Below are 27,078 nucleotides of genomic sequence, written 5' to 3'. Positions count from 1 at the left end.
GCTTTGTTTTGCTTTGTTTTGTTTTGTTTTTAAGAAACGATATGTTTACCATAGTTTGATATGCTCATTGGGAGAGGAAGTGAGGAAGCCAGTTATCTCATTGGGTTGATTTCAGTTTACAAAACTAGACAATAACATTGTTCTGTACAGAGCCTGTTGTGGCAGCCATGTAGCAGAAACTGCAAAGTTCTCAAAAAGATAACTGTGTTGGTTTAGTTATGAATATTATAAATTGCATTACAGACACAACACATCAGTGCCTGTGATTCAGACTTAAGTCACTTCCTAAGAACCCAGATGGTTTGTTTCAACTTCTTATAGGTTTATACAACTCTATAAGGCTCAACAAGGGTGAAATTCCCTTTGTCCCTGCTGTTAAAACCTCAGAAGACTTTTCTCCTTCTGGTTAGACACCCTGAGACAAATAGTTTTGAGCTGAGGAAAGTTGTGTCACTTATTCCCAGGAATAGACTGTTTCTACAGAAAGATCTCTGCAAGTTGTTCTTCTGCAGAACTACGATTCCATTTGGTTTTCTCATGCACTCAATTTATCTGTGCAATGATACAAGAGATGTATTTTTTTTTAAATCGTCTTTTTGCATATGCAAGATTATGTAAGGCTGCAGTAGAATCAGGTACTTGAGCTAGATCAGGCACTGGGGTGAGTGTAGCAATGTCAGTAAAAGTGCCCGGTAGCCTAATTCCCATTGATTGTTGGTGTTTAAACATCACCTAGAAAACCAAAATCTGGAGCAGACTGTCAATAAACAGAAAATGCCATTATCTGCCTGCCTATGTGTTTTTTTTTTAAGGGATAGGGTAAACATATAACTGGAGTACCCCAGAAGTCTCAAAGTCCCAATAACATACTTTCAGAAAGAAAATAAATTATTTTACATGATGTAAAGAGTAACAGCCTGGGAACAACAGGGACATTTAGGAAAGTAAGAAGAGATGAGATGTATTAGTAAAGAAGGGAAACATGAGGGAAAGTCTGGGTAAACAGGAACCATTAATATTAGGAGAATAGTACACAGAGAAATGGAAAATAGGAGAGAATAAATGAGAGCACCTATCAGCTTCATGCCCTCTTCTCTTTTTCAAGCTGTGATTCCCTATCACCCTTGAGATGTCCCAGCTCAGTTCTACTCTGTAATGAAGATGTCAAGATGCAAGGAAGCCCTGGTATCATGTAAGATAGGTGAGCTTTTGCCTTTGTTTTCCTCACGGCAATTGGGATTTATATATTAGCTGTTTTCTGTTTCTCTTCCCATTAATCAGGACCTCAATCTCTGCCATTTGCTTTCATAACAAGATAGGAGTAGGAGGAAAGAGTATGAATGCTCAGAATTAATCTGCTCTCCATGTGAGTGAGAATTAAGGTTATTTTGGTCATTTCAACTCAGTTTGCTTTAGCTTTAAAAGCTTTGAATACAAAATACCAAAGTAACTCTTCACTGCCTGGTTTTTAGAAGTCAAATTTTGCTGATGACACCAGAAAGTACTGAGAAAAGCTAATTCTATGATACTGATTTTTTTTTTTTTGGTCAGAGTCTTCTAATTTGCAGAGGTGCTGCAAAGTGATTGCAAAGTGATTGCAAAGTATTGTAATCTCTTCTGAGAAAATTGAAAACAATGGGTTCTTATAAGTATATGTTTCACAAAAATGTAAAAATGACTTAAGTTATATGATCAGTGTTTTTAGATAAAGAAACACGCAAACAACCAAAGCTGTTCTGCCTTCCTTTTCTGTATTCTGAAATGAATGCATACAGTGTTTTTAACTAAGATACTTCTGATATACATTTGTAAATGAGGATCGAACTTGATTAATGGATGAATTGTTTAATGTTCTGTATTTGCAGTCTATTTCTTCTCTGTAAGTTAGTTTTGGAATGAAGCACACATCATAACTTTTACGTTATTGTTGTTCAGCCTTGTTGTTGGATGGTTAATTTGCTATAAAATCCACACTATATCATTGTTATTAATTAGGGTAGCCATGAACTTGCCTTTCAAAAGCTATTAAATGCAAATGTTTAGCCACATAAACATATAAATGTGCAGTGAAGTTCTTCAGCAGAATAATGGCATGGAAGAATTAATGCAAAGTAATTAAATCTTCATTGAAAGGAATCCACTTTCTGGAGTGATGACTATAACTCACAGGATAAAAACATAAAAAATGAAAAATACTACATCAATTGACAATAAAAACAACCCTTTGTGGCTTATAAAAATAAGAGGTACAGAACTGTACCTTTACAACTTTATTCATCAAGAAGCTGAAGAAATAAGTTAGTGTAAGTGAAGTGATCTGTACTTTACAGTCTGCATTGTGCATTGTAAGAGTTTTTCATAGCATTAAGAAACATGTCAGACATGATATCACTAACCCCTTACATGAAATTTTGTCAAATGCATGTACCTTTTACAGACAGAGACACAGAGCACTGTAAAATATTAGTGGAATTATTCCAACTGTGCAAGTAAAATTAAGAATTTATCTAAGATTTATAATTTCAGAGATTTAATCTAGAAATTGTTCCTTAATAGGAACATACTTATACACGCACTTAACTGAAATTATTTGCCTAAGTGCTTTTCTGAAGGGAGAAAATCTTCACAGACACTTTAATGCATTTCTGATTTATAGCCTTAGATTTTAAGAGGCAAGGTTTATCATTCACTCCCATTTGGTACAGCAGCTCATTGAATCCTAGCTTTGCTTCAGGTGTTCTTAGAATGCGGGTAGACAAATAATAATAAGTGTGTTATAAAGTAAGTGATAATGTTAATCAGAGTGTGTTTGTTTGTGACCTACATAGCCTTGGAACCAGAAATAGCGGTATCAGTTTGAGGAACTCATTTGAATTATGCTCTGTCACAAATCTGGTAGGAGATAACATTTTTAAAGTAGCTACAGAGAATTCCTGTAGTAAGAGCTGGAATAGCAAGTAAATGAACTTTTAATTCATCTGAGGTTGTAAAAAACTTATAGACAAACGTATTACTGATGAAGTTTTCATATGTCATTTAAATGGGAATTACATTTGTTCTAGTTGTACCATATTGCAGCTAATATGAGACAAAATTAAGAATGAGCTATGTATCTAAGAAGGATGTTTAAAACAGGAGGTTTAAGTACAGTAGTAGAGAATGAAAAAGACCTGCCAACTAAAAAAAAAAAAAGAAAATAAATTCATACTCAAACAAGGCTTGGGAATGCAAGCTGTCTCTGAGAAATTTGCATGGAATAGGCACAGCCATTTATGGGCTTAAAATACAGCTAAGGTCATTTAACATAAGTCCTTTGCCAGGAACCCAGTAAAAACTTGTGAGCTACACTAAGCACTCCTGGCACAGTTATTATACAGCTAACATATATTGACTTATTACAGATGAATACCTCCCCTTCTTCCCTTAACATGACCTCTTGAATTTGATTCTCATCTGGTTAGAGTGCAACACATTTTCCATCAATCTTACACCAAGAGAAAGGTCACCTCCCAGTGTGGTCAGGGCCCTGCGGAGGAGGCACTTCTGTTCATATTCCAATTCTCTAGTTGCGCTGTCCGTGAAATCTTCTAGTTGCACTCTCTGTCCAATTTTTCAAGCCAAAGTGGCCTTTTTCAAGCCCATACTGGGAAAGGAAACAACAGGCAGTTTATGTTGCTATAAACTCCACTCAGGAAATTTTCAGACCACACACCTACCCCTGGATATCTGCCAGTAGAAGCTAACAAACATTTTGACTGTAGGCAAGCAGGATGCTTGTAGAGATAAGAAACTCCTGAGAAGTTGTGTAGGAGAGTTTTACCCTCTATTACTTTAAATAAGAGGAGGTAAGTGTTTTTCTGAACTCCTCTTTCCCTTTGTAATTCATGTGTAATGATGGCCAACTCATAGAAAGTACTCCTGATGGTCATATTGGAGGTTCATGACTAACATATCCCATAAACCTTGTTAAGGAAAATCAAACCACTGCAGTAAATGTGGTTTCCAGTTGCCTGCTCTAGTTACTGCAATTATGAACCTGACTAAATCTTAGAGCAGTTTGAATTACATTTAAATCAATGAATTGGACACATAAACATTTAACTAATCTCTGATAGTCAAATAGCATCCTTCCTTTAAATGCCTGTACGTTATTTTGACAACATACAAGTGACAAACTAGTGGGATTCCTTTCTTGCACAGAATTTAAATCCATTATAATTTGGACAAATGTTAAAAATAAAAATATAATTTAGATACCTTAACTCCTTTTTCCTGTTATTTGTATCAATTCCTTTCAGGATATGCAAAAATAGGAAGTATTTCTCCAAGAAGCATGTGATTCTTTAAGAAATACCTTAGTATCGGTACTGCTTCTACCACACTGCCAGGGAAGACAATGAATTGCATTGGCATAATGATGATCTTTTTCTAAGGCATAGTAAGGAATGCAATCCTGAATAAGTGTTGGTGTATAAATGACTAGTGGCTAACAGATGCAGTGGCTTACACATATTTTTTTTTAACAGGAATTTTCAATTTAATTACAATGCCTCATGCATGTTATCAAAAATAGGAATAATTCCTTCTGTATTTTTTTTAACAGCTGGCTGCACCATTTTGGAGTAAAGTAGTTGCAGTTCAATAACACGCTCCAAGAAAGATAGAATATAGTGAATTTATGAAGTATTCTTACTTTACAAATAAAAACATTGATAGTTGTCCCCATAAATGTGTGGAAATGTCTCAGATACATTTTTATGGTCAGTCATGTTTAAAAAGAAGGAAAATACATCTGCAGGGACAGTTGCAACAGTTACAATTAGAAATAGGACTGGTAATAGGGTTCCATATTTTATCCCTGGTAGATAAAAAGCAGTTTGGTTTTGAATGAAATGTTTGAACGGAAATGTTGGGTAAGATGAAAAAGAAATATATAACTGAAAGTAAACCTGAAAAATACTACAGAAGTATTTAATTATTCTGATGTTAGCATTATAAAAGCTTTTAGAAACCTAGATTTTTTCAAAGAGTAGGTCAATTACATTTTTTTATTTTAGAATGTATTTATTTTTAAGAACTAGTGAAAAACAATACTTGATTTTTGGAAATTTTCACCCAGCATTTTTGGCCTGTATTTTTGGCTAGATTCAACTTAATTTAGAGAATAGCTCTAGGCTCTTCATAAATATATTTGGGAGTAAATCTGCTGTTCATCAAAAAGCAATCATTTAACTTCATTTAGAAAAAAAATATATTGCTGATAAGTATTTACAATTCCTCATGAAGAAAATGAGTGATAATTTAAAACAGTGGCAAACACTGTAGTTTACAAAAATTTAATTGTAGCTGGTGAAGTAATTTTAGCTGCAAAACTACTTATTTTAATCTCTTCTAGAGTATTCATCTGATCTGACCAACAAAGCAGGCTTGAAAGAGCGTTATACTAAATGGGATTGTGAAACACATGGAAAACTCCAACTCAAATTGTATACTTACACTGGTTACAAAAATTTAATTCAAAATGCACCTAAAACCAGGGGAAATCCTGAAGCATGCCTATCCACTTGTCATTTAACAATTGGAAGACACCTTCTGGCCCAGTATGAGAAAAGACTGGAGCCAGAAAATCAAAACAGGTTTTCACCAATGTGAACCACTCTCCAGTATTGAATTGAAGCCATAAATGTACCTTTCTTCTACAGCAGTGTGACAAACTTTATAGCCAAGCATCTAGCTAACTAACTAGCTAGCTAACTGTTCTTAGTCTCAGCACAGAGCTGAGATGTCTTTCAGCCATTGCTGAAGAATATAAGATTTATAAGATTGAGAAAGGGTAATGTTTCTCATGGGCTAAACACAAATCCAGAATATTTCACCCTGTTAAAAACGCAAACTTCCAGTATATAAACACGTGATTGCTCCCCTCTTTTCTCAGTTTCAGGTGGAGTCAGATGTTCTTTGTCAACCAGCTTTCCTAAGGTAACAGTGTGGTTTGGGGGGATTATTTATTTACTTATTTATTTACTTTAGTGAGAGTGGTGGGAGAGGGAATCAACAAATCTAATTACTAACAGCAGCTGTCGTGCTTTTGACCATCAAGTTTCAGACCAAATGGTAAATAATAAAATGTCTCTATAGGAAGTCTGTGTTAATAAAGAATACTATCAGAAATATTTTAGTCGTGAAGCTCTGATTTAGCTTTAGCAGAGTCTGTCAAATTAGAAAGTCTAATATGAGGCTGTAATCTGTGGCAGAGTGCTCTCACAGAGCACAGAGGTGCCTTATTCAGTTTGTGTAGTATCTTGTTTGAAGAATCTGGATCCCCAGAGCGCCTTCCCTACAGAGCCTTCCCCTTTGTGTTATTCCTCAAATTCAGCAGTGAATTGGATGCTTTCAAACCAGCACGAGCTGATCTAACAAGAGAATAATCTGTTTCCTCCACAGAGGAGGACTTTATGATGATCATTTGCTTAATAAATTCAGACTTTCTTACCACAGCGAAAGTTGAAAACTTTTTTTTTTTTTAATTTTTTTTCAGGCAGGAACAAAGGGAAAACTGATTCCCCTTCCATCCATATTTGCTTAAGCACCCTAGTCCATAGAGAGAGTGCTGCTGCACATACCAAAGCCTATCTTCAGCTTTTAATTCTAGCTCTTTCTGCAGTCATTTCTCAAAACACCCATGGTACCCTTTCACCTGCTGTTTGTCTTAGAATTACTGACCATTGCTGTAGTTGGCTGAAGCCTTATGTGCTTGGTGATCCCAGCCAACAATTTTAAGCTGCTTCAGTTTGTTCTACAGTCTCTCTCAGAACAGTTCCTCATGCAGATAATAGTAGGAAATCCTGTCAACCAAATTATTTCCCTTTATTAAAAACTTCAGGATTTTTTTCCATGTAATTTTATTTGAAAATTTACCATTCAGAAAATACAGGAAGAAGAGCAATTAATGTGTCAGGCCATAGGCAGTCATACACTGCTGAAATAACTCTGACGGTTGACGTTATTTCCCCTGTGGCCCCTCCATTCCCTCTCTGCTGTCAGAGGTTACGGACTCCGAAGCCCAGTGGCCGGGACACAGCGTGTAGGTGCCCGTCTGTGCCCTCCCTGGCAGCTCACCCAAGCGTCTGCTACAGCGGTCTGAATTAGCCTGCCAGGCTCTGCACAGAGTGAGATGAGCACAGATGTATCTTCTGCCCAGCAGTGAGGGTAATTATTTCACTGTAGGTTCCTGGGTAACAGCTAGGGACAACGACGTCATACGTAGCTACAGCCTTTTGGCAACCATGTGGCCTCACCTTTGTGAGATTACCAGCAATCCTGGGCGCACTCTGATTATATGCATCTGCACCTTCCTCAGGAGAATGGCTTTCAGTATCTTTTGAAGAATCATCTGAAGAGCACTTTGCTTCAACATTTGCAATTAGTTTAGATTTAGCAATCATACTGAGAATTTCCTTTGCCTGTCTTATCTGATTGTGGATCACGTATCTATCCAATACCCACCGAGAAATTGTGAGGATGCTGTCCATTTCTCTACTGGATTCAAACACTACCAATGAGCAAATTCCACTCATGCCCTAAATGAAAGGCAAGCATCTGCATGGGAAGGAGACACTGTATGTTTTATATAAAATCACTGACGTGTAAAGAAGGTAGACACATTTGGCTCAGTATATTCCCCTAGGTCTTTGCGGAAGAAATCGGCCTCTTCAGTAGAATTTCACAGGAGTCAACACAGTATGACATGAGCAAGGAAAAATTCCTGGTTTTTAGCTTTAGAACAGTATACACAGTGTTACCACTTCTATGTTCAAACTATCAATTCCAGTTTAGAGTGTATTATATTCCATAAAATAAAAAGGTACATTAACAGGATTGTGCAGATAAGGATGCATTTCTGGTAAAACAAACATAAAGCAACATAAAAGGAGACACCAAACAAAATATCTTGAACACCTCAAGAGAGTAATGTTTTACTATTTTTTTCACTGCTTATTTTTTATGAGTTTTGACTCAGAAGACCAAACATGAATTCTATTAGTGAGATCAAATATTCTATGTTAATTACTCTGCCATTTGCTAATAACAAAAGAATGCTAATATACTTCTGAAATCTAAAAATGTAAATGTAAATTAATGTATATTGAATACCACAAAGCACTGTAGCTGATAAAAGATCAAGCTTACTAGAAAGCCAGTAGCAGGCTTCAAGGCAATCTGCTAAATTAGAAAAACACTTAGTTTAAAGTTCATAGAAAGTAGTAGGTAAACAGTCTAAATTGCTAACAGTGACATCTTTACAGAGAAAATAGGTTAAATTACTTTTCTGCTTATGTTTTGAGCTATGTAGACTGATATCCCTCATTCCATCTCGCTTGTCAGTTTTCACTAAGTAATTCCCTTCATTTTGAAGTTCAATATCAGATGGCATCAAACTTTAGTATACAGTACTGGAGCAGAAAGTCTGAGAATGTTGGATAGGCAGCTGCCATTTTCTGACTTTTTGGTCAGATCTCTTTAGACTTTGGTTGGTCATGATGAAGATCTATACCACAATTTGAAATCAATGGCAGAACTGCCACTGACTTTGGGGAGTCTGGGAGTTCACACATGCCAGTTTAGTCAAACTCAAAATAGTGGAAAGGCGAGAGAGACTGAGAGATCTGATTTTCAGAAAATGCTCAGAACTCAGGCTTCTGACAGGCAGACCCCAGCGCTATGCTTCAAGTTGACCATTAGAATCATCAATAAATGATTGAAAAAGTTAGATTTGCTGATATTATGAAATGCTATAGGAACCAGAACTTCTGCTGGGATATGGAGGAGGTGGGGAAAAAGAGGGATTTTGCTGCAGGGAAGTTTATAAGTGTTACAGACTAAAATAAAAAAGAAAATGTAAGACTACACAACTTAATTTTGGCATGTCAGTGTAGCATTCAAGAAGACTATGTGCCACAAAAAACAACACTTACAATGTGCATGAGGAGAATTAGGTACCCCAGCCTGGGATAAAACAGGCAGCCAAACAGGTGGGAAGTCATCTGGGGACAGCCTTTAGAAAAAAGAAGAGCAAAAACCTCATTCTTGAAGTTTGCCCGTATTCTCCTGCAGGTAAGCATCTCTGTCCAGACAGGACTGAGAGCCCAGAAGCTTGTCTTGAATGTAGGTTCTGGTTACCTTTCCTTAAATAAGATCAGATTTTGTAGTGTTGTGGTGGTTTGTTGTTGTTGTTGTTGTTGTTGTTGTTGTTGTTGTTGTTGTGGTTGGTTTGTTTGTTTGTTTCCAGTGTTATTCACTGTGAACAGAGAGTAGATATGTGCTGATCATAAATGAAGGAAATAAGGTGATGTGATTCCATCTTTCTGTCCCTGATGTGAAAGCTGTTCAGGACTTGCCGGTCTACAGAGGAGGCTAAAGGAGGCAAGTCTGCTAAAGTTAGCTCAGGTAGGAGTTCACCTGAGAACTGGAGTTTCTGTTCTAGACCTGATGTTTGTTTGTGTTCTCTGTGCTAGTCACATACCATCTGTGGAGTCTGGACTAGGCAAACAGATGAGTCTCCACTCTAGAATTCACTCAAACGAAAGGTCTAACAGTGTCCCACCATTCCTCACACATCCCTTCCCAGGAGATGGGAGTGAATCTTCTCAATAAAAAGGTAGAAACCAGCGCTTCATCTCCTGTGAATCTGTGAGTGTGTTAACCATTATGCTGTGGTTGGAGTTGAGGAAAGTGCATAACTCGGTCATGTTTTAAAAGAAAGTGGCTGTCACAGTGATGTTTGAAAAGCATGTCTTCCCCAGTTCCTGGGAAGCCCCTCTGGAGAAAGGCAGGAGGATACCCAGCTTCTCAAACAGCAGAGATGTGTGAAGGACACCAAGCTGCTCTGTCGTGTCAGGATTGAGGTGGTGCTGGGGAATGGCAGAAGCAGCTTGGCAGAGGTTTGAGGATCTGAGACAGAAACCTGGTTAACAGCGAGGGTGGTCTTCAGGGCTGAGGCAACACGTGTTTTCAAAATCAGGGTTGTGTGCAAACTGAAGTTCACCTGAATTCTGCTTTAAGTGTTTAAGTCTTTATATGTGGCCTGAAGTTTCATATCCATCAAAATTCACAGGGATTAAAGTCTAATTATCGTATTGTTGGTAATTCTGAATTTAAAATGCTCTCCCTGGCAGTTAAAAAGAACAGCTAATCATGTCAATCCACTCATGCATAAATCTGTGGAGGTTAGCAGAGCTGTTTTGGGGCCTAGTCAGGTGCATCTGGAAATGTAAGAGGCATCTTTTAATGTTCCACTTTGATTTAAAGGATTAGAATTTTAATAGCCAAGGGAAAACACCATGAAATTTACTTTCAAACAAATGACTGAGAGGGAAACCTGCGAATGTGTAAATTGACAGGGTGCTAGCTACCTGTGATAACTGCCATTTGCACAGAGGTGCACCCTGGTAAAGCCAAAGTAATTTAGCTACTCATGAAATAGCAACCAGTATTTGAGGGTTTCATACTTTTGGCTTTGCCATGGGGGAAGACTACGAGAGAAAGGATGGGACACAGATTTATATGTGATGTTTTTTGAAGTAAAATTTTCTCACAATTTTAGACCTCAGATAAATTCTATTCAAGATTCATGGTTCATCTGTGAGTAGGAAGTGGTCTTACAATAGACAGAAATAAGATTATTTAGTTTGGAGAATTCCCTTAGATTACTAGCACTGATTTTGCAAGTACTGGAAGTAAATGACCAATGCAAATTAAGATGAGGGAAATGTGTAATAGAGCTCAAGACAGCAATCTAGTGCTTCCAGAAGCTACTGAGCAAGTCATAAAACCAAGCCCCACATAGCTAAGTCTAAGTGTGGAAGGGGAAATCATACGTACACTATTTCAAAGTTACAACCATAACACCAGGTACTTCTGGTGTACATCACCAAGGGAACTGCTCTCCAGCACACATGCCAAAGCAGCCCACCCGCTGCTTGTGATTTCAAACACACCTTGGGTAGATTCACCTAGGCTGATGTAGTCCATCACGGCACTAAGGTGACTAGCACTGAGGGAGAGCAGGTGGATGTATGTGCGTGTTGGTTCTTCTCAATGTAACTCTTACCTTTATTGCTGAGGTGAAACTTATATTCACCAAGGACTTCACAGCAGCCAGTGATAGTTACTGAACTAATCATGGTGCTTTCCAAAGTCTGAAAGAAACCATTTATCCAGTTGCTGTGATCATAGTCCCCATTGAGCCAGAGCCACCTGACATTTGGAGGAGCTGGATGCTGTGAATAGGGTAGCTGATTCCCTGCAGATACTACCCTGTTAAATTACTTGAATTGGAACCATGCAGGCAAGGATCCATAAGGATGGAGGTTACAGCCCCAGAAGTTGTTTACCTAGTGATCTCAGTCTCACATACAGAGGCTGATGGCACAATTCATGTCTGCTGCACCTGCCTCTTGTAGAAAAGAGACTACTGGAAAATGGAATACTAATCCTAGGAAGAGTAATTGCGTGCAGGTTAGTTTTCTTTCATGCAGACTGTGTAGATAAAAAGATTCTTAAAACACAGCTTATGTGTAATGCACAGAACTTTAACATAGAGTAATAATGTCCTTTCATTGCTAGAGCTCTTAGACTTTAATTGAAAATATGAAAAACAAGTAGAAAATGTTTTAGCTATTGCATTTTTTGATCTCACAAAATAGAAAAAGTAAAACATCCCTTATTTTGGGATAGCATTATTCATTGTGGACACACAGCATGTACAACTGGCTGGTAGAAGCAGATAGCTGAAAAAGACTTCGTCAATAAGGGCAATATTAATACCTTAATTATTTTTGTTAATATATCAGAATAACTTATTTAACATCTTTTATAGAGGATTATAAATATTTTTGTAACTTGCAAAACTACATAATGGTGGTGCAGAGGATTTATAGCATCTCTTAACTTTAAAATTTTTGTATACAACACATGCATTTAATAGAAACGTTCAATGAAGCTTATTGACATTTACTTTTCCCTTTGCCATACATTTATTAAGTTTGAATATCACATTCACATTAACATCAAACACATAAAATATGAAATAGCTGGAGAGAACAGAAGACATATTTCAGTGCTTTGATGTTGATGCTGAAGTTTTATTTAAGATATTTATATGTTGCCCAAAAAGGATAATAAATTTCATTGAAAGCTCGCTATATTACTAGACTTTTCAAAGTCCACAGGGTAGACTAAAAGTACCAAAAAGGGAAAAATAGAAATACTGCTGAACAATCAATCTTCAAAAGCTATGAATGTTATTAGGAAACCACATTTAAGATACCTGTAATTTAAATTTGATTTCTGAAAAGTGGAATGACGCATACATGAGAGTTTCAGATTAGACATAAGAATGGGTTCCATTAGCTGTTTCTGCTTTCTCACACAGGGATAATTTCCTTCAGAGGCACTGAAAAAAGACTACTGTGTACAAAGTACTTACTATGAAGTACAGTATGATTTAGTAATGTAAAGCACGGTCAAAGGCTGACAAAAGCAAAGACAATTCCCTTGACTGAAGTGTTTGCAGTTTCTGCCTACCACTACCTAGTTGAAATTAAATTAATCCATAGATTTGTAGCAAGAACATGAGTAACTGAGCAAGAAGGAACATGTACTTGGTAGATTAAATTCATCTTTGCTGTATTTCTCCATTCACAGTTTGTGCAGGGTTGAATGATATTAGGTATGAGCAGGTTAGATCAAATTAGAAGAAAGGTGAGCTATCCATCTCAAAGAAAGCTGCATCAGAAGATTTTATAAAGAATAATATTGTTTTGGAAACTGTTGGTATTAATAACTATATATTGTTTAAAATAACTGATTATGTAAATTGGAGGTTATCACCTGAATACAAAATTCCATTGCCAATATGTATGCATATACTTTAATGTGAACTCAGGTTTTATTTGTTCTTGATGTCACTCAATGCAGGGGAAAGCAGAGATGAGAAATTGAGTCACTGTTTCCCAAATAGTTAAAAAAATACGCAGACCTACATTGGATTAAATGTCATGCTTTAGCATCTCTTTCTCAGTGTTGTAAAACCTCACAGCTAGAACTTTGTGATTCACCTTAGCTGGGAAATTTTTTCTGCAGAGTTTTGTTTAGGTGCTTGAACTTTCATTGATATATTTCAATTGACATTTAGACTCCTAAATACCTTTGTGTATTTTCTCTTTCTTCTTACTTGCTGAACATTCCTAGATGAAAAGCTGATGGAAGCTGTTGGATGGTCAGTACCTGCAAAGAATTCGGTCCTGTGATTGACAACTATTATAGCACCAAAGAAATTACAAGTCAGGTCAATTACTGGATCAGGACTTAAACATACACCAGGAGGCCAACTGTAAGCTCTAGTTTAAAAAAGGGCAAAGGAAGAAACTTTCTCTTTGGCTTTATATTGTCTTACTTCCTCAAATCATTGAGGATTTTGGAGTCTATTCCCTAAGTAGCTATGTGTCAGGTTCAGCAAGTTTGCTCAGTTGGTGTAAGAAACTGCAGCTGTAACACCAATTCTCAGCCTAATGTGCTCCTGAAGAGCACAGGGAAAGGAAGAGGAGACAGAGATGATAAAGTTGTCAAGATACAGGATAAGGCAGGTGTAATACTCTCCTGCAGTCATGACGTCCAACATATTTCTATGGCCATCAGATTTTCCTGGATCTGCCCCATTGCATATTGGTCAGTCAATTAGGGAACAGTACAGCCTTCTGTACTTTAAAAAGATTCCCTCAGGTAGGCTGAGATTTCAGCCCAAAGGGTAGATTATCAGGTACATACCATGCTTACAGTAGCTAATTATCATTAGCATGACTTTGGTTTACATTTCCTGTGTTGGGCCACACCCCCTTAAAGCAATTGGGAAACTGTTCTTGAGGTCCTATGAAAAAAAATTACAAGGAAATCTGAACAAATGCATTCTTATGTTTATACACTCACTGAATCACAGGCTATTTTCTTGGTCTTGAAGTAAGAACCTGACCTTAAAACTGATCCAAAAGGCCACATGGGAGGGTCTCTGAAGTGCCTCAGTTGAAAGAGCCCTCAGAGCGCAATTCCTGAGCTGGGCATTGCCACGGGGCAGCAGCAGTCTTAGGTTGCCTGTTCTTCCTTCTCCCTATTTCTGCTTTTTTGTGTACACTCCTGGGGGACTTCTGACAAGGAGAATTCTTAAATACCTTGTTAGATTGGCTAGGGAGATCCATTGGTGTCAGGCATCATTAGCCTGGTCCAGATAGTGGTCCAATACCTCTTAGCATTAAAACCTGAAAAATTCTGAGTTTGTGGAGGTCTGTAAACTCTCACTAGGAGATAAAGTCAAGGAGAACTCCTGCTATCACTATGGGAGCAGAGCTAGTTATGAAACACAAATTATTGGAAAGTCCTAGTTGGCATCAATTTATCTGTTTGGATTCAGGAGGAAAAACATACCTTAAGGTGCTTCTCTAGTTTTCTATATAAATATTGCTAAAGGGATGAGTAGATGAGTAGAATCTTCCCTCTTCAGGTCTACATTATATCAGATATCATATCCTACTTTCCAGATAATAGTTTTACCAAGTAGCATCCAATTTATTTTATTTCATTTATTTTATTGAGCTCCCTCCTTAAATTCTACTGCTGTCTATTTAAAAGCTGGATGAGCCCTGCTGTTTAGAAACAAAGGTAATATTCTTAACTATGATGAGAAAGTATTATCATCACTAAGTAGCCTTGAACAGGGAACTACTCAGTAGATAAAAGTTTGTAAAATCATTATTTAAGCTTGCATAAACAGTATTTTGTGATTGCCCACATTTGTTGTAACACTACCCGGGTAGAAAAATGGATCAAAAATGTTACCTTGATCACATTTTGAGATGAATCTTAAGACATTAGACGGTGCATTATCATTCTGTCAACAGCTTTAGAAACAGTTGTTAGAAATACATGTAATCTTTTTTAAATGGTAGCTCTTTAAAGCTGATGTGATCACTAAGCCAAAAGATTTTACAGTTTACAGATTTAGTTAGCAGATGTAGTTAGCAGCACTCCTATAACATTAACAGTCATACACACCTAATTTCAAATTCAACCATATGAGATTATATTAAAAATCTGCTTCTGGCAAGTAGAATTTGCATATTAATATACTTTTACAAAGGAAAAGGAGATATAAAGTTTTACTTTGAAATTGTCCAAAGCTACTGGGTTTATTTTGGAGAGACAACATACATAATTAGCACAATTCAGATGGTTTGCGTTCACTTACAAAGCCTATCTATGCTTTGTATGCCTCCTAGTTTTCTCACTGTCTTTGTTTTTAGTGTCCAGTCTCACAGATGTAATACTCAAGATGAAACCCTCTTGAAAACGTTTTTGGGCAATTGATAGAATCAGTGTGCCTGTACTAGAAAACACATCTAGGTATTCCCTGTTGATGAAACAGATCAAAATCAATGACTAAAGTTCTGAGGATAATGCTATGGAGATTTTTAGAGGATGGATACTTGACTGGATTTTTTATTGGGTCATTCTCATTGGTAAATGAATTAACAAAAATATTAACGGTTAGTTACTAGTCAACAATGTGCAACCTTTGAACAGCAAACAGCAGCTCATTCAATGACTTTTTCTTACAGACATGAATTCTCTCACACATGGTCTTCTACAGGTCTAAAAGTTTATTTTTTCATATAGTTAATGTGAATCTGCTCTTAGAAAACATTTAATAATTGAATCATACATACCTAAATGCTTAATTATAGAAAAGTAAATCAAACATGCGTGCATCGTACATGTGCACACGTGCACACACACATGCACACACACTAAGGTAGAATCAGTGCTGTCTTTTAGTTTCTTAGCAACTGAATAAATAATTACTTATCATGAGCATATGGACAACAAGATTTATTCCCTCATACTCCTTTTTTCATGTTCTCCAGATTTTTTTAGCAGTTTCATGAATTAATGTTTTGTTCTTTTTTTGCCAGTCGAAAGGAGGCAAAGCGTGAAGCAAACAGAATTCAACCTCTTGATGGCTGAATTGGTTGTGGAGACTCTATCTTCATGAAAATTAAAAACTGGATTGGATAATATCCTGAGCAACCTGCTCTACCTGGTTGACATTGCTCCGAACAGGGGAAGTTGAACTAGGTAATATCAAGAAGTCCCTTCCAAACGCAACTGTTCTACAACTCTGTGAAGTTTTCAGGTTTCTCACTGCAATGTAGCAAATACACTTTATGAGCTATTTATGATTACACAGGAAAGGAGATAGTTAGCTGAAAATATGTATGCTGAATAATCATATTTCCACAGAAGTCAGTAAACTAAACAAAGTGAAGAACAAAACAGAGGAAGTATTCTAATAACTTCCAATAAACTGGAGACTTTAGAGATTTAAAGAAATAGTTTAGTAGAGTGAGCAATCTATTTCCCTGCATCCCGAAAAACTCTCTTAGGAGAACTAATACTGTTCAAATATCAAATATCTTTGTTATAAAAACAAAAGGGAAGTGGATGGAGGAATTATCCTATAAGAAAGCTTTCAGTGGAAGATATAATACGTAGCTAAACACATGCTGGAATGAATTCCAGTAATGAAAGTTAGTTGATAGCCATTCCCCTAAGATGATGGCTTAGTGTAAAAATCATCTTGCCAATTAAAGCTATGGAATCAGATTTAAAACAAACAAACAAAAAAAAATGCAACCCAACCAACCAAAGAACACTCCCCTTCCTAGAAAATTTGAAGGAAGAAAGAACATTTTTGACAAAGAGGGAACTATTTCCAAAGAAAATCTTAGAAATTTCTTGAAATATATGGAGACGTTCTGCTTTTTCAGTCAAATATTAGGTCCAGAGCTGCCAAGATAATTTGCTTTCTGCCAGTCAGTGATGGATTTATTGTTATGAAATTACTCTTACATTGTGAAAAGGGAGCAAACATCTGTTACCTTTCTAGTTCCTTCCACAGAAAATAACACTATGAAGATGATACTATTGATAAGCACATGCAAGAGAGTGGGAGTGTTCTGTGGAACAGAATGTTCTAGCAGTGTTTTTTTTCCTTCTAAGCTGCAGAAGATGTATCCAGCTTCCAATCAGAGAGCCTGCCAGAGATTTTTTGTCACTGTAGAACAGGAAAATAAATTTTAAGTTATTCTGGTTTTGCTACATATTGTGGTTTTGCTAAATTAGAAGGTGTTTGGAAGCCCACTGAAATGATGATGGATAACCTCAGAAGTGATAAAATGAATGTCAGTATCAGCATGTAGGTAGGTAGCCGGTGCAGACTAATTAAGCATTCTTCTCTGTGTTCTTAACACCACAGCACTTCTCACAATAATTTGTTTAAGTGCACACTTTAAAGTTTTGAGTCTAGATTGAGAGGAGTACTGCAAATAGAGTTCCAAGGACATTCTTCAAAAGGGGAATGCTAGGGCTGTGAAAAATGTTTTACAGGTGAACATAGGACTTTGAGTGAGTCATGTGGCAGTCTTCTTTCAGCATGCAGGTCATTTCCTGAGACTCAACCTGAATCACAGGAAGCTTAATCTTCTTAGTGTTGAAACTTTATAGCTTTGATTACAGATATGATGAAGTTTATTAAAATGTAAGACCCAGTTTCTTAAAAGAAATAGTGGGGTCATGTAAAATTAATGGATTTTTTGGGATACTTTGGCCTAAATATGCCAATGAGTAGGTAGATCAAAAGACTACAGCCTTCATCATGCTTCTAATAGTTTAGGTAGATGAAAGATAGATTGGAAGGCAGGCAAGGCAAACACTTGTCTGTAGAAAACTGAGAAATAAGAGAAACAGCAAAAGAAGTCTAAGATACAACAGAAAGAGTTGTAATTCTGGGTCTTTCAGAGTGCCTAAGACAACCATTTAACTTCGCTTTTACTGAGGAGGGAGGGCCAGCTCAGTTTTATGATTATGATACCTATTACTCTTTTCATTTGGGATACATACATATGTGGTGCAACTTCTACCAAGATGAAAAGAGAATGTGGATGAAGTCAGATGGTCTACACAGGAACTAAGTGTCAGATTGCATAATTTTTGCTGGGAACATTTATAACCATCATTAAATTATGCTATTAATATATACTGCTTTGCTTCACTGTTTTTCTGGTGTTTCTTTGGTTGCTTAATTTGCTTCATCAGTTCCAAGTCATAAGATGTGTTAAATCATTTGCCACTGTGCACCATGATAAGCTATTTATCACATACAGAGTTACATGTTATTGCTAAATAATATCACAAAAAATGTATAATACTTTATTTTTTTTAAACTAATAAGACCTAATGAGAGATATCATGACTCTTAAATTTCCTGAGTAATTACTCTCCTTTATGAATGAGATATTTCAATGTCCTATTTGTAACTGATTGCTGAAGGTTTATTCAATACATGTTGACTCTTTGCTTTGCAGTCATTACTGACTGAACTTATACAAACAATAAAGCACACCAATGGAACTTTAAAGTAAATTTCAGCTTGCCACTTTCTTCCCCCTACTTATGGAAGTTGTTTATTTGTTTTATTACAGTAACTAAATGAAAAAGTAATAAATTGATAACCTATTTTCCAAGGGTGAGAAGTCCAGCTACAGACCCAGAGATGTTGAGAAATCCGTATGAAAAAGCTTTGTCAGATGAATACCAAATTTTCAATGACAAAAGAAAATGTTAGTGGTAGTTGTATTTACATCGTCAATTCACTTTGAAAATAATAATGAAATTTTCAGCACAAGGTAGATGTGTGAATAACACCATTGTTGATAAAAATTAATGAGAAACCATTGTTTCAAAAAGTTCTAAGGATAACATGAGAAGACACTTGAGAATTCTTTCTCTGCTCATTCCATTAACAAATACATCTTTTCATGCTAAGAACTTCAAGTATCGCTAATTATGTCCTTAAATTGCTCACATCTGCAAATGCACCTCTTCATCATCTTCAGTCAGTATAGAATTTTTATTTTGCTATTTCTTGCATGAGGGTAGCAATGGGTGAAAATGACTGAGGTATGAAATGTGATTTTCATTGGTTTCAGATGAATGACCACTATTTTAGTTTGCAACATTGGCTTGTTTTCTATTCTTCACTCTTTTGAAATCAATAGAAGATAAAGGTAATGCATATATTTTTTTCAGCATCTTAATTAACTTTCAGGAGTTTCAGCAAAGAATGCCAAATAAATATTTTAAAAGATGTAAATAGTATGCTTTTATGTGAAGTCAGAGGAACACCTATTTAAAACCAAAAATAAATCTTTTTAGAATTAACATAAGCATTGTCAGTACAAAGTCATTATGTTTACTTTAAAAGATGTGAGGCTGTGCTGAGTTCTTAGATACACTTTTCAAATTTCTCTTTCTTGGTGTTTGAAAATGTAAATAGGAAACAGCCCATCAGAGTGAATTTAAAAAATTAACACGCTAAGTTTTTTTCCATTTCTAGGTCCTTTGGTTCAGTGCACTGGAATCCAGTAGTGAATGGTGGTGAGCACCACTATTTCACTGACATGGAACCTGAAGAGTCCCTGTGATGTTACGGACTTAATTTCCTTATGAGCTGTTAGAGTTTTGCTGCCATATTTCCTAGAACAGCTTCATCTCTCATCAGAGTTAAACATTTCATATAATGTAATTGTAAGCTGTGTTTCATTCAGGATCTTTTAACTTTAGTTGCTATGAAATATCATAAACATGTGCTTAGTAATCCTCTTATCTAGTGCCAAAATCACAGAGTAGTGCCAGGCTCAATTAGCACCATGGACAGCAGTGCCACCGACGCAGGTGCCATGACCCCAGGACTGTTCACCTTGGAAGGCTCCTCAGCAGCTCTCTTGGCCAACTGCTTGATCAAAACTGACTTAGCTGAGAGGTGATTTAACCATTGCTCGGGGATTTATCCAGTCTGATCTTGAAAACTTCCAAAGATGGAGGCTGAACTACCTCTCCAGGCAACCTGTTCTGCTGCTTGACTATCCTCATGGGACTTGACTGTTCTTGCTAATGTCCAGCTTAAGACTCTTGAGTTCTACTTATAGCTGTTGTCCTTCATCCTCCCACCATGGATCGCCAGGAAGAGTTTGGTTCTATCTCTTTTGGTAGACTCCCTACACATTTTGGCAAGCTGATGTTAAGCCTTCTTTTCAGGCTGAAGAAACCTGTTTCCCTCAGAAGCTTCTTCTCACAGAGAAAGAGCTCATGTTCCCTGACCAGCTTGGTGGTCCTTTGATGAACCTGAATCATTTTATCAAAGTCCAAAAATGGGTGCAATGGGCTAGATGTAGTTGAACAACTGCTGAATATGGAGGGAAAAATCACTTCCCTCAATCTCCTGGTTATGCTGCTCATAACACAGTCTAGGATGATGTTGGCCTTCTTAGCTGCCAGGGCACTCTGCTGGACTCATGTTCAGCTTGCTCTCTGTCAAGACCCCCATAGCCTTTTCCACAGATCTGCTCCCCAGCCAACCAGTTCCCAGCCTGAACATCAGACAGGGGTTCTTTCCCAGCTGCTGGACTTCATTATAATACTGATAACTCAGGAATTCTGCTTGCTAGTAAAATAAACAACCCCCACAAGATTTATTCTATAACTGTCTTAAAAAGGAAGTAACTTTAATACAAGTATTTTAATGAGTGCTATTAAATGTTATGAGACCAACATTCAAGCTTTTTGCATTTCTCAAGCTGTGGACTCGACACAGGAATGTTTGAATCTTGCAAGGTATCCTGTCAGTGGGCTAAATGAACTCAAAGGAAAGCAATGCACAGTGAAGGAATATGCCACATTGTCTTAATGGCTAAAAAAATCATTGTATTAACTGCAGATGAGGAAGATATAAAAGAAAGAGAGCCAACTTCCACCCGTTGTCGTTCCATCATTTATAATGGAAGGAGAGAGCATAGCATCATCAACCCCAAAACATTGATTTTTTTTTTTCTCTGTTTCCATCTAAAATAACTTAGGTATATGCCCCTCTACCAAACATTTCTATTACTTTCTCAACTCAATATGTTCTCAATACCACCTTCCTGTATAAAAAAATTAATTGTCACCTGCTGTTCTAGCCATTATTTATCTTGAGTTTATCGTGTAAAAGTAAAAAATATATCTAAAGGAATATTCAGTGAGTAGATATATTGAAAACATATGCCAAGGTAATCAGCTATTGTGCAAGAAGACTTATAAAGAGATCCAAGTTCAGGTATGTATTCATGTGAAATAAATTTCTCAATGAACTATGGTTACTTAGAGGCATTTAAAGGGAGGGAGCTGACAGCAGTTACCAACCTGAAATAAACTGCATCTGTACATGTATTCCAGGAATCAATACTACAGAGCAATTCTCATAAGTATATTTCCACTCAAAGGAGAGTATGATTGATATTTTTAAAGCATATAGCTCACCAAAGCAAATTTTAAGAATACTTTTTTCAATACTCTCCATTTGTCATGAATTTCCATGTTCATTTTAGTGTTAGTTATGAGAAAGTTTTTAGGTATCTAAAGTACAAGACATTGCAGATGTCAGTATTACCTGCCTTCTGAATGTGTAGGCTCCTCCAGTTGGAGACATAGAACATTTGTTTCCTATTCATCACTCAAATCATTCCACTAGTGGACTGCTATCATCAGACCTGCATATTTCACTACATTTTACTGCAGAATGTTTGTCTTTATTAAAAACATATTAATATTAATAGTGTTTGCCTTATTTTCCTCTGGGTTATGCACACATTCACAACTAATTTTTCTACTTCCTCCGCTGTCAACTTACTCTTCCCCTAATACACCCCAAATTTGCCTTTGTGAGAAGAAAACTTACCAGTTCTCTGAAAGCAGAAGAGGAAAAGGGCAAATGCATGTATGAATGAGTGTGTATATGTGAGGCAGGACCAATGAAAAGCATCATCTGTACATGTTTGTGTGTGTTGGGGAGCACATGCATGTGTCCCAGTTTGTGATGCCACAGTTATCCTGCTGAACAGGGAAGGGGAAACCCCCAGGCCACAGAGCCCAATGAATTCAGCCAATTCTTAACACTCACCCCTGATGTATAGACTAGGCAGGTAAGGACACGTTGTCATGGCTTATCCAGAAAAGTATAAGGCCAGAATTACTCAGGACTGATCCATATTTTTATAAGTAAGGGGAACTGAACTTCTGTAGGTATGAAAGGAAGAAAACAGGCTAAGACATGTTAAACAAGAGAAAAAAAAAAAAAAAGAGAAAATAGGGTTTCCATCCTGGAAAGAGGAGGAAAACTTCTTTGCTCACTAATGGCCAGTCTTGAGGGTAGTTCTCTTCAGCAGTAGCTGGGAAGGATGCAGTATGCATTTTCATGCTGTAAACTTTTTTGGGCAAATTTTACTCAGGGGGAACATGATGTTTAGACAGAGATACATACATATCATACATACCGGTCACTTCACAGGCAGTACTCTGCAGTCATGCCTCTCCTTTTCTCCTCTTGCACTCAGTATTTTTAGTTGAGCAGGAAGAAAAGTGGCTGATTCTGCAGGGTTGATGAAGTCCTTTCCCAATTTTCATGGTCTGGTGATTCACTAAAGGCAGTGGATTCATCTCATGAGATTTTACCTTGCTCAGGGCTATGATTTCAGTGCATGAATGTGCTCTATTATCCGTTTATAGACTTCCATTCTTAGCACAACAGATAAGATCTGAGGAAAGGGAATCTATTGCTCAATGTCTCAAAGAATTAGAGGAATTGGCATTGATATCTGCCAGATATAATAACTATTCTTATAGTTGTACATTATTGTACCTATTATGTTAGATATTGCCTAGTCTTCATGTGGCCTCAAGATCTGTGCAGTATGAAGATGATGTAAAGTCACCTTGCATTTTCTCCTTAGTTGAGGATGGACAGTTTAGTATGATCAAGAAATTTGCTCTGATTAATTTACTTGTAAGAAAGTTTTCCAGCCTGTCAATCTGCAAAGCATTGTAACTACAGAGCAACTTCACCTTTGTTGTTCAGAGGAACCCTTTACTCTTAGGATATATAATTGTACTTCTTAAATATATACAGTGTGTTCAAATCTGTCCCACTGCTATTTTTGTACTTGAATTTCAGGCCATTTTGTGATCAAGGTCTAACATTAAAGGAAATTTGAATTAAAAAATTAATCTTGCTTTGGGCAAGATATTACAGAATAGGAAATGTGTGGAGAATGAAAGAACAAGCTAGGCAAAACCTTCAAGAAATAATTTGAATGTTGTTAATCTTCATTTTGCTTTTATGGCATAGGCAGATAGATTGGGTGATCCAAGATCTGTTCCAGCTTTATGTTTAGTGAAACCTTAAATATTTTGGAGTAGTGATCCACAGAAATCACAAGGACCATTGTTTTGTTAGTAATGGGAACCTTGTGTATGGAAGATTAGCTTCAAAGGTCTGTATCGCAATCTCTAGGCTTGTTCCTGTAGGTTGCATGCTTTGTTACAGCCAGTGTAGAGTGAGGCTGAAGCTTGACAAATGAGTATGCTTTGATTTCCTTTGTGCCAAGAGTTTGATATTTTGCCACAGGAAGAATCCCTTAATGTTTTCCCTCAAAGACTTTCATATTGGTTTGGCAGATATCGGTGCATTTTAACAAATCATAAGTTATCTTAATGACAACTTTCTATAGATCATTTCAGGTGGTTGGGATTAATTTCTTAAATTTTTTTGAGGATTCTTTTTAAGCAGACACAAAAGTGATTTTCCAGTGCCTCCCAGGCCTTACAGTACTCTTAGAGATTTACTTTCTCAAATTGGACCCAAAGCAACACTGATATTGCAAAATAAATGTTCTTTCCATTTAAATACATTAGACACGGGTCTGGTCTCTTAACAGTAATCTGTTTTCTGAGACCCAGCAATCCAATCAAGTGTAAATCAGAGTCCCACAGTTCCCTACAGTGGGAGGGTTGTCCTTTGGGCCTAAACAAAGCTTCCTGCAATTGCCACTATAACATATACTAAAGACAAATAAATGAAGTGAGCTACACAGACAACTGGGTTCAATGTTACCAGCAAGTAGGTAGGATGGCTCAAGCTGACATCTTTCATAGCGTCATTGGTGAAGAGAAATGAAGGATTCCTTTAGACGCTCTCTCATAAAACACATTTTTTGTATTTCAAAAGTGTTTTTTGCAGATCAATTTTGTGGGTTATTAACAATTGCTATCATTCCTTCCTGTGCTTTAAGAAAAGATGTGCAAGTCTGGGAAGTCGTCACTATGATGTTAATTTGGTGAATGGCTATAATGGCTATATTACCTTTCAATACACAGAAATTAGGAAAGTTCCATATTCCAGAAAGTTACCTGAGAAACTTTGAAAGTAGACTTCTATACAAATACACTGACAAATAAAAGAAAACATATATTTAGATATACATCCACATAGAAATGGTACAGACTTTTCCTCATTGTACATAGATGGCCTGGAGTACATATATATATCTATTTGACATTATTACTTTTTTTTTTTCTTTTAAATGTAAGCCTCCATTTCATTTCTGGACTGAGGACATATATACTGAATTTGATTAACAAACTGTTGTCAAAAAGAATAAAAAGAATTTTCTCTCAACAGCGTGATTGCTGTTAATGAAAGCATTTCTTTAAGCAGACTGTGCAGAGAAGTAACTCATTAAGAAGTATGAAAACGACAAGAAAACCTATCTTTCCCTTTTTATCTTCAGTTTTTAATAAAATGAGCTTCTTCAGGTGCTACGTGCTTCTGTGTTAAAGAATGCCAGGGCTACTGCATATTGCTACCGGTTGCAAGAAACCATATGGCATCTACTTTCCATTAATATTCACTGGATCACTTCTGCAAGCCGGCTACAACTCATTTCTAAGCAGACACACAATATACTTTCAATGTCATGACTATACAAAGGCGTTAGGTAATTCTGATTTAGATTCACAGTATTTCAGTTCAGGATCAACATGGAGAGAGAAAGCAAGTCCCAAATCACTTACTGAAATGGGCTGAATTGCCTTTTAGAAGTGTCTGCCTCCATCCACTGATTGTAAGCGCAGCCTACTGGTACTGGCTTTGTAATTTGACTCAGTCAAGGCAGACAGGATGAGCTCAGATCTCTGTCTCCACCAGACCCTTCTTCCTATTTGTTCTTTCCCCATTCCATTGTTCTTCACTTGTTTTAAAACACATGGTAGTTAATACAGAGCTACAAAGAGAAAAGATGAAATTATCACACTCCTGTCCTTGTATTTGTGCAGAAATGAAACAGAATGTAGCCCTTACTCTTAAATACTTTATCTCTGGTATAGATTGCAAATCTTTAAAATCCGGACTTGACTTTGCTTGCAAGAGAAATCTCTCTTCCACAATTCAAAAACAGTTCTGAGTACACAGTTCTGAGGATTTGACAATGCTCTTATTGTCATTACCATTCTTAGTACTACTAAAGTATCTCTCCGTACAATGGGTATAAATGCAAATAATAGTGCATAAATCTGTAAATGAAACTTTTGGTGATATTTAATTTATCGTAAGTTTTATGAAACTGGACAGATTTATTTTTGGCAACTACTTTTTATAGGGATACACATTTTCAACTTACTCACATATTAGCGTCTCAATATAATACTTAAAAATATGTTCAAATGAGCCATGTGTAAACCTGGTATAAACAGAACACTACTTGATGGATTTAACTGACATCAGGTTGGCAGGAAAGGAGTCTTCTTACCCCATTAAAATCTACCAAATGAGGAAAACACCAATTAGTGGTTAAAAATAACAGTATCTTGGCTCTATAAGAAATCAGCTTTCAGATACATAACACGGTTTACTCAGAACTATATGTTTCATTTAAATTAAAGTGCTAGCATCTGTAAGCAACTAGGATGTGCATGATTATTTGAGAAACCACAATAGCATTACATGACTTGTGGTCCTGAGCCAAGTGAACACTTAAAATTGAATCCTATTATGAATGTATCATCTGCCTGTCAGGAAATATCACTCACCTCAAAACTAGCTTACTACCTTCCTTGTGTCCTGTGCATTCCCCAGCTGCTGAGGGATATTGTCACTTAAGAAATCTACAAAATGCAGAATCATTTTTGCATAAAGATTATGAACATAAGATGAAGCGCATGCTAAATGCATGTGGCACAGAACTGCATCCTGTGCAAAAGGCAGATTTGTGGGATGAAGGAACTGGCTCAGGGGACTGGTAACAGAGTACGGATCATTCTGTTCTTTGCCAAAGTCAAATTCATTAAGGTGCAGCAATTCTGACACAAGGGAAACAGAAAGGATCATCTATTACGTTTATGGACAGAAGCAACAGCAGTGCAGGGTATCTCCATTTTCTTAATCTCCCCTTCAAACGTTTGATTAGATTAACACCTCCTGGCACTGAACATGGCAAGCAGAGAAGAGGTGAGGAAAAGTGCAGTTATTTCTGTAGTCTAAGAGTTAAGTATATCCATCTCACAAGGGTTGCATTAGCATGGAGTATTCAGTCTTCTGCCTATCACAAGGTGTTGAGACAGTCTAGTAATTTAGAATGATCTGTACTGATTTTACAAGTAAACTAAACTGTAGTATGTTTTCTGAGTTTTGCTGAACTATTTAATATTTCTTAAAGAATCTTGGCATCAACCATGTGAGTTGGATTTAAAAAAAAATCTAAAAAATAATAAAAAAGTAAGACAAATTATTTTCTGTTATTTTGTTTCCTTACATACAGAAGGATTTTCTCTGCAGTTGCAGGACAGGAAGAGGGCATCTGTGCTATTTACAGTTTTGATGTAATGAAATAAAACACACAAGTTCTGCAAAATAGATTAGAACTTATGTTTATCATGACAGTTAAACTTTTTAAATAAGATTTTCACACTCTAGCCCAATAAGTAAGGTTTTTAAATAAGCAGCACTACTGCTGAATGATTAATTATTCAGATACTGTTTGCAGATATGCAAATGTATTGAGGTACAGTTGCATTCTATAAAGGAACTCTTTCTGCAATGCA

At 36.6% G+C, this 27,078-nt stretch overlaps 1 protein-coding gene and 1 long non-coding RNA gene across 3 annotated transcripts in view; one reads left to right on the top strand and one right to left on the bottom strand.

Moving 5' to 3' along the window:
* The window catches only part of KCND2 (potassium voltage-gated channel subfamily D member 2), a 274,255-nt gene that overhangs the window by 59,123 nt on the left and 188,054 nt on the right, over positions 1 to 27,078 (bottom strand). The gene's annotated exons all lie outside the window — the stretch shown is intronic.
* Positions 1,112 to 18,494, top strand: LOC139826923 (uncharacterized). Its single transcript, XR_011737041.1, has 3 exons — positions 1,112 to 1,201; positions 5,936 to 5,979; positions 16,023 to 18,494. It is a non-coding gene; the product is annotated as an uncharacterized lncRNA (long non-coding RNA).

This window comes from Patagioenas fasciata, chromosome 1 (genome assembly GCF_037038585.1).
Source record: "Patagioenas fasciata isolate bPatFas1 chromosome 1, bPatFas1.hap1, whole genome shotgun sequence".
In the NCBI taxonomy this organism is placed as follows: domain Eukaryota; kingdom Metazoa; phylum Chordata; class Aves; order Columbiformes; family Columbidae; genus Patagioenas; species Patagioenas fasciata.
The sequence above is the reverse complement of the archived record's forward strand: the minus strand, read 5'-3'. Positions and strand labels throughout refer to the sequence as shown.